The 7,336-nt window shown below is 29.4% G+C and overlaps 1 long non-coding RNA gene across 1 annotated transcript; it reads left to right on the top strand.

Annotated features, from left to right (window-relative positions):
- Nucleotides 1-5,119: 5,119 nt before the first annotated feature.
- LOC132760120 (uncharacterized) lies at nucleotides 5,120-7,312 on the top strand. The gene is made up of 3 exons (XR_009629819.1): nucleotides 5,120-5,542; nucleotides 5,897-5,990; nucleotides 6,646-7,312. It is a non-coding gene; the product is annotated as an uncharacterized LOC132760120 (long non-coding RNA).
- Nucleotides 7,313-7,336: the final 24 nt, after the last annotated feature.

Genomic DNA, 7,336 nt, shown 5'->3' with positions numbered 1-7,336 from the left:
CTTTAGAGGGCGTAATGTTTACCGAGGGAAAGGAGATAATGGCAGACATTGATGAGAGAGCCATATTTTAATAAGTCTCACTTCTTACTCAGAGCTATAAAATATAACTAAAGTCTGATCAGTCTGTAAGGATGTTTGTTGAGTTTTAAGTCACATTGGCACTAATTGTTTATGTCAACTTTCCAATTTTACTTGTGGCGGAAGGACAGGTGCCCCTTTGTACATTACAAATGAATTAAAGCACAAGCAGATATCCAAGTAGAATCACTGACTTTAAATGAAGTACCTTTATAGCTTCCTCACATGGTCAAGTAAGTTAAGGCCACTGTATGGAAGTGGAGACTGACTGACTATGCTGGTGACAGAATTAACAAAACAGATGAAAAATAAGACAGATAATGCTGCATGCAGTTTATTAGCTGGCAAAACTTGAAAATATATAAACAAGCAAAACTTGAAAATATATAAACAAAGACAGAAAAACAACAATTAGATCAACAGGAAAAAAAGAGTAACAGTGCAGACAAAATTTGACACAAAAATCAAAAGGTAGATCAATAATAAGTATGCTTAAACTAAAAGAAGGCAAAGAAATATATTAACTTTTTTGATTTTCATTAAAAAAAATAACAAAAATTAATTCACAAACATTACTAGCTTCATAGAGATAAGTATGTGTATTGATGATTTTTCCCCTTTCATTTTACCATTTGAAAAAGTAGTCAGCAGCCAAAAAAAGCCATTATAAAAAGACACTTTATTTGCAATCAAAATTGTATTAATCTGGCATCCTACTGTATCTATAATTGACAATTTTTCTTCTTCAGATTTTTCAATAAACTTAAATTTTGATAATGAAGGACAATTTTACATTAAAAGGAAACAAAATGTACAGAATACCTGAGAAAGAACTTGTGTTTAATATATGATATGCCTGTACGAAATTTTGGCACGGATTCTGGGCGGAATTGGCACGTAATTGGCACGGAATCAGTGATTTCTGGGCGGACCAGGGACGGAAACACAAAATCCGTGCCATTCTGTCTCACAAGAAAAATATTTTGTTCACTTTTCTGGGCGAAAAACTAGAAAAATTCCGGCTGGAATTTTATTTTGAGCAGAATTTATACTTAAACATTTCATCTTGGACAGAATTTTCAACTTTGAAATTTTTTTTGGTAGGAATAGTCTTCACTATGGGCGGAATTCTATACTTAAACATTTTTCTTGAACAGACTTTCACATATAAGATGTCCAAATCATAATTGAACTCTTGTTTTTGCACTTGCAGACATTGAAATTTTACCTACTGTACTTATTTTTTTGCTGAACCAATAATTACAGGTGTATTTTAAGAATTAATTTATTTTTTTTTAGACATTAAAATAGGCCTTCTTTTTAGATAAAAAATGTGGCATTAATGATATATTGTCAGACTAATATATATTTTTTGTACTGAAAAACAACTGTAATAATCTTAGTGTAGGACTTGAAAACATTCACCTCAAAAATGCTTAAGTTTATAATATAAAGATTTTTCATACAGCTTGTATTATGATACATTTACTGTATTATGAATTTTTAAATATGATTTTAGGACATCATCTGAAAGCAACATTAAAATAAGAATGCTTTTTAAATTTGAATATACTTATAATAGAATAAAGTCACATCGGGACAAGATTATAACCCGTACGAAAAAGTAAGACGGAATCCGCCTTATATAAGGCGGATTCCATCTAAAATATTCAGAAAATCCACATTTTCCTGCTAGGTTAAGGCGGACATGGAATTTCTAGCAAAGTCCGCCTAAGTTTCTGAAATTTCCGCCTAAATTCTCAAACAGATTCCGCCTAGAGCTTAGGCAGAAAAGGATAAATGTAAAGTCTTAGGCGAAAAATTCAACTTAGTCTTATTTCTTAGGCGTAACTTCCGACTTAGTCATTCAAGGAAACCTTGTGTGTTATGCGGCCAACTCAATTTAAGCGGAATTTCTGACTTCATCATATTTTGAATATTAGTACACACTGTCAAACAAAAATAACATAATTATGTATATTTACATATTCTAATGATTTAATCATTATTTTTACATAAGTATTTCCATTATTGTTTAATGGTAGGCCTGATCTTTTACAGTAACTGTTAGTATTAGCTTTTGAGTATTAAAATGTGTGTCAGTTGAATAACAGTATTTAATTCTTATCACTGAAACTTGTCTTATTTGACACCATTTTGTGTCGATTGTGACCACCCTCCCCAAACCAAAAGAAAAGCTTGTGGTAAGCTTGATGCAAGCTTACATTGGCTATTTATGCTTGCTGTAAGCTTGCCAGTTAAATTTCATACAGAATTCTTTAACTTGCACACTAAGCTTACAAGAACAATTTTTGTCACATTAGCTTGCGCAAGCTTCTTTGAAAATTTGGACTTAGAAAATTCTGTGATTCAAGCAGTCTGGGAAATAAAAAGTAGTGAAAATTTTCTAAGCACAAAAACTTTAAAATGTTTATAAAAATCATTTCACTCAAACTAATTAGCATTTATATAATATAATGGGATTCAAATTATAACATTTCTTTCAATTAGTTTTTATCTGCCTGTCTAATACATTCTATGTTTTTAAGATTCATATAACTTTATCAAATTTTTTAATTACTGTTATTAAAATCTTGTCACTTTCTCAAAATTATTAATTAATGCCATATGTCAAAAATTAGAGAACACCACAATGTGGCATCTGCGTGATGTGACAGTAAAAAAAAGAAAATCACCCAAAATCAAAATGAGAGAGGAAATCATACAAATTTTTAATAAAAGTTTTCAACACAATTAAACTAAGATAAAGTCAGTATTTTAAATTAATTATTATGAAAGTTAACAAAATTCACATTTCTTAACAACTGTGAACAATTACAATCAAATATAATGTCAACCTTATATATTGTCTAATGACTAATTGTTTTTTTTTTCTTTCAATCACTTGTTAATTTGTTTTATTTATGTCTAATTTTTAATTCAGTATATCCCTTCTTTTAATTAAACATTAACTATCTTGTGCAATAGTTATTGATAGCATAATCATGGTCTCCCATGAGTATTAATTGTAGACTGTTGGTAACATACTGTACATGCCATAAACATTTGTAACTGGTCAGAGTGAGTGGTTGGTCAAGTGCAACTAATTACTTTCTCCCTGCTGTTTACATAATAGCCCAGTGTCAAACTCACCTATCTAATATAAAGGAAAGTGTGAGATAAGTGGGGTTTACAACATGTAATCTAATATCCTGAACAAGTCTGGTATCAGGATCTGATCTCAGAAAATTCAAATATTACTCAGGAAGTTCATTTGGACCTCAGTGCTTATAACATTAGGAGTAGAGTTAAACATGTGACTTAAGTGCCATTTAGATGAAACAACTTAATAAATGTGAACTTTAATAAAATTATAATGGGACATTAAATGAGTTCTTCATTCAGATGGAAATGGAAATTTACTAATGTTCAATGGAATAATGGTAAGTTATTTACACTATTTTCATACAACAGTCTTTTCAAATTTACCTTGTAAATGATTTACACTTTTTAATTTTAGTTTTTCTTCATAAATTTTACATATGTGCTGGTGTAAATCTTTTTCACTTAGTGTTATTGAGTGGGAATTTTCAAATCTGCCCTTTTTACCAGTAAATTTCATTCCTTAACCCGTACGAAAAAGTAAGACGGAATCCGCCTTATATAAGGCGGATTCCATCTAAAATATTCAGAAAATCCACATTTTCCTGCTAGGTTAAGGCGGACATGGAATTTCTAGCAAAGTCCGCCTAAGTTTCTGAAATTTCCGCCTAAATTCTCAAACAGATTCCGCCTAGAGCTTAGGCAGAAAAGGATAAATGTAAAGTCTTAGGCGAAAAATTCAACTTAGTCTTATTTCTTAGGCGTAACTTCCGACTTAGTCATTCAAGGAAACCTTGTGTGTTATGCGGCCAACTCAATTTAAGCGGAATTTCTGACTTCATCATATTTTGAATATTAGTACACACTGTCAAACAAAAATAACATAATTATGTATATTTACATATTCTAATGATTTAATCATTATTTTTACATAAGTATTTCCATTATTGTTTAATGGTAGGCCTGATATTTTACAGTAACTGTTAGTATTAGCTTTTGAGTATTAAAATGTGTGTCAGTTGAATAACAGTATTTAATTCTTATCACTGAAACTTGTCTTATTTGACACCATTTTGTGTCGATTGTGACCACCCTCCCCAAACCAAAAGAAAAGCTTGCGGTAAGCTTGATGCAAGCTTACATTGGCTATTTATGCTTGCTGTAAGCTTGCCAGTTAAATTTCATACAGAATTCTTTAACTTGCACACTAAGCTTACAAGAACAATTTTTGTCACATTAGCTTGCGCAAGCTTCTTTGAAAATTTGGACTTAGAAAATTCTGTGATTAAAGCAGTCTGGGAAATAAAAAGTAGTGAAAATTTTCTAAGCACAAAAACTTTAAAATGTTTATAAAAATCATTTCACTCAAACTAATTAGCATTTATATAATATAATGGGATTCAAATTATAACATTTCTTTCAATTAGTTTTTATCTGCCTGTCTAATACATTCTATGTTTTTAAGATTCATATAACTTTATCAAATTTTTTAATTACTGTTATTAAAATCTTGTCACTTTCTCAAAATTATTAATTAATGCCATATGTCAAAAATTAGAGAACACCACAATGTGGCATCTGCGTGATGTGACAGTAAAAAAAAGAAAATCACCCAAAATCAAAATGAGAGAGGAAATCATACAAATTTTTAATAAAAGTTTTCAACACAATTAAACTAAGATAAAGTCAGTATTTTAAATTAATTATTATGAAAGTTAACAAAATTCACATTTCTTAACAACTGTGAACAATTACAATCAAATATAATGTCAACCTTATATATTGTCTAATGACTAATTGTTTTTTTTTTTCTTTCAATCACTTGTTAATTTGTTTTATTTATGTCTAATTTTTAATTCAGTATATCCCTTCTTTTAATTAAACATTAACTATCTTGTGCAATAGTTATTGATAGCATAATCATGGTCTCCCATGAGTATTAATTGTAGACTGTAACAGTAACATACTGTACATGCCATAAACATTTGTAACTGGTCAGAGTGAGTGGTTGGTCAAGTGCAACTAATTACTTTCTCCCTGCTGTTTACATAATAGCCCAGTGTCAAACTCACCTATCTAATATAAAGGAAAGTGTGAGATAAGTGGGGTTTACAACATGTAATCTAATATCCTGAACAAGTCTGGTATCAGGATCTGATCTCAGAAAATTCAAATATTACTCAGGAAGTTCATTTGGACCTCAGTGCTTATAACATTAGGAGTAGAGTTAAACATGTGACTTAAGTGCCATTTAGATGAAACAACTTAATAAATGTGAACTTTAATAAAATTATAATGGGACATTAAATGAGTTCTTCATTCAGATGGAAATGGAAATTTACTAATGTTCAATGGAATAATGGTAAGTTATTTACACTATTTTCATACAACAGTCTTTTCAAATTTACCTTGTAAATGATTTACACTTTTTAATTTTAGTTTTTCTTCATAAATTTTACATATGTGCTGGTGTAAATCTTTTTCACTTAGTGTTATTGAGTGGGAATTTTCAAATCTGCCCTTTTTACCAGTAAATTTCATTCCTGGTCATGATTTTTCATTAATAAACATTTACATTCTTGGGATATTTCAGTAAATTATGGGTTTATATTAACTGAGTACTTGAAACTTTTTTAACTATCAGAAAAGCATTTTGAATTTACTCAATTTATTATAAATAATTATGTATTCAGTAGTGAATTTTTTTAATTTGCAGAAAACTTACAATGCCCACAGGTACCATAGAAAGTTTCAAATTATAATGATGATGAAGAAGAAGAAAATTGAGTTGATAACAGAAATAATTGATGGTTAGTTTTGTTATTCAATAAGGTTAGATAACTGTTAAAAATAATGAAATAAATAATAATCATTGATTTGAACAATTTTCAATCTTAGTTAAACAACTTTCAATGTAGTATATTATTTCCATTTAAACAAAATGATTGTATAGATTTAATTTTTGTATATTAAAGATTTACTTACTTAATTACAATATTATTTATCTTAAAGGTTTGTAAAATACTTAAATGCATGTATTACTTTCACTAGTTAAAATTGTTGTCAATTTAAAAGCAAAAGTTCTAATAAAGATTCATGATCAATTCTGATGTAGCAGTCATTTAACCAGTAGGAATGCAAATAATTTTCAAATGTATTGTTTATAACAAAATTTTATAAACAATTGCATTGCTAGATATAGATCTACATGTTGTTGACATTATTTATAGCAATATTTAACAAAATTGAAAACTTATAATTGCAGCTTGAAGAACAATTTTAAATTTATAAATAATTATTAAACTGGCAAGATTGCCAAAAAATAAAATTTTACTATAATGCCTAAAAAATAATATTTTACTATGCATGTGCTTTCAAATATTGATCTTTTTAATTACATGATAATAATACCAATCATATGCATACAAAACATAAATAATTAATTATTATACAAATATTTTTTAGTGTGTACACCAGGCTTTAAATGATATGGATAGTTGTGTGCCACAGTGAAGCCATTCTGAAAGACTGCATCTGTGATGGACATGATTTATCATATTACAACATGGATACTTATTTGGAAAAAAAACAAACAGTTATCTTAAATAAATATTTTGTTTTATATTTTCTCAGCTTGGTAGACATTTATTATTTTTTGTATTTGTGCAATAGAATAATGTTTGTTAAGATCTAGAAATATTATTTGAAATGAATAAATTAATTTTATTATATATTAGTTTATTAAAATATTATACCTTATTACATGACAATTAAAATTTTTTATTTGTTACAAGGCGGAATTTTTTCCGCCTAGGATTTTTCCTGCGGAATCCGCTTAAGGTAGGCGGAATCCGCCTAAGGTAGGCGGAATCCGCCTAAGGTAGGCGGAATTTGCCTAAGGTAGGCGGAATCCGCTGACATAGCCAGACTTTAAGCGGAATATTTAAATGAGCTAAGGCGGATTCCGTCTAGATAGGCGGATTCCACCTTAGCTCATTTAAATATTTCGCACCATATTCCGCTTAAGGTCCGCCTAAGAAGCAATATTCAACTCTATTCAGTTTAAGGCGGAATCCGCTTTACTACATAGGCGGATTCCACCTACAGTCAGGGCGGAAGTTTTCGTACGGGTGGTCATGATTTTTCATTAATAAAC

Source organism: Ruditapes philippinarum, unplaced genomic scaffold, assembly GCF_026571515.1.
Source record: "Ruditapes philippinarum isolate M1 unplaced genomic scaffold, ASM2657151v2 ctg3111_1_1_1_1, whole genome shotgun sequence".
NCBI lineage: Eukaryota > Metazoa > Mollusca > Bivalvia > Venerida > Veneridae > Ruditapes > Ruditapes philippinarum.
The sequence above is the reverse complement of the archived record's forward strand: the minus strand, read 5'-3'. Positions and strand labels throughout refer to the sequence as shown.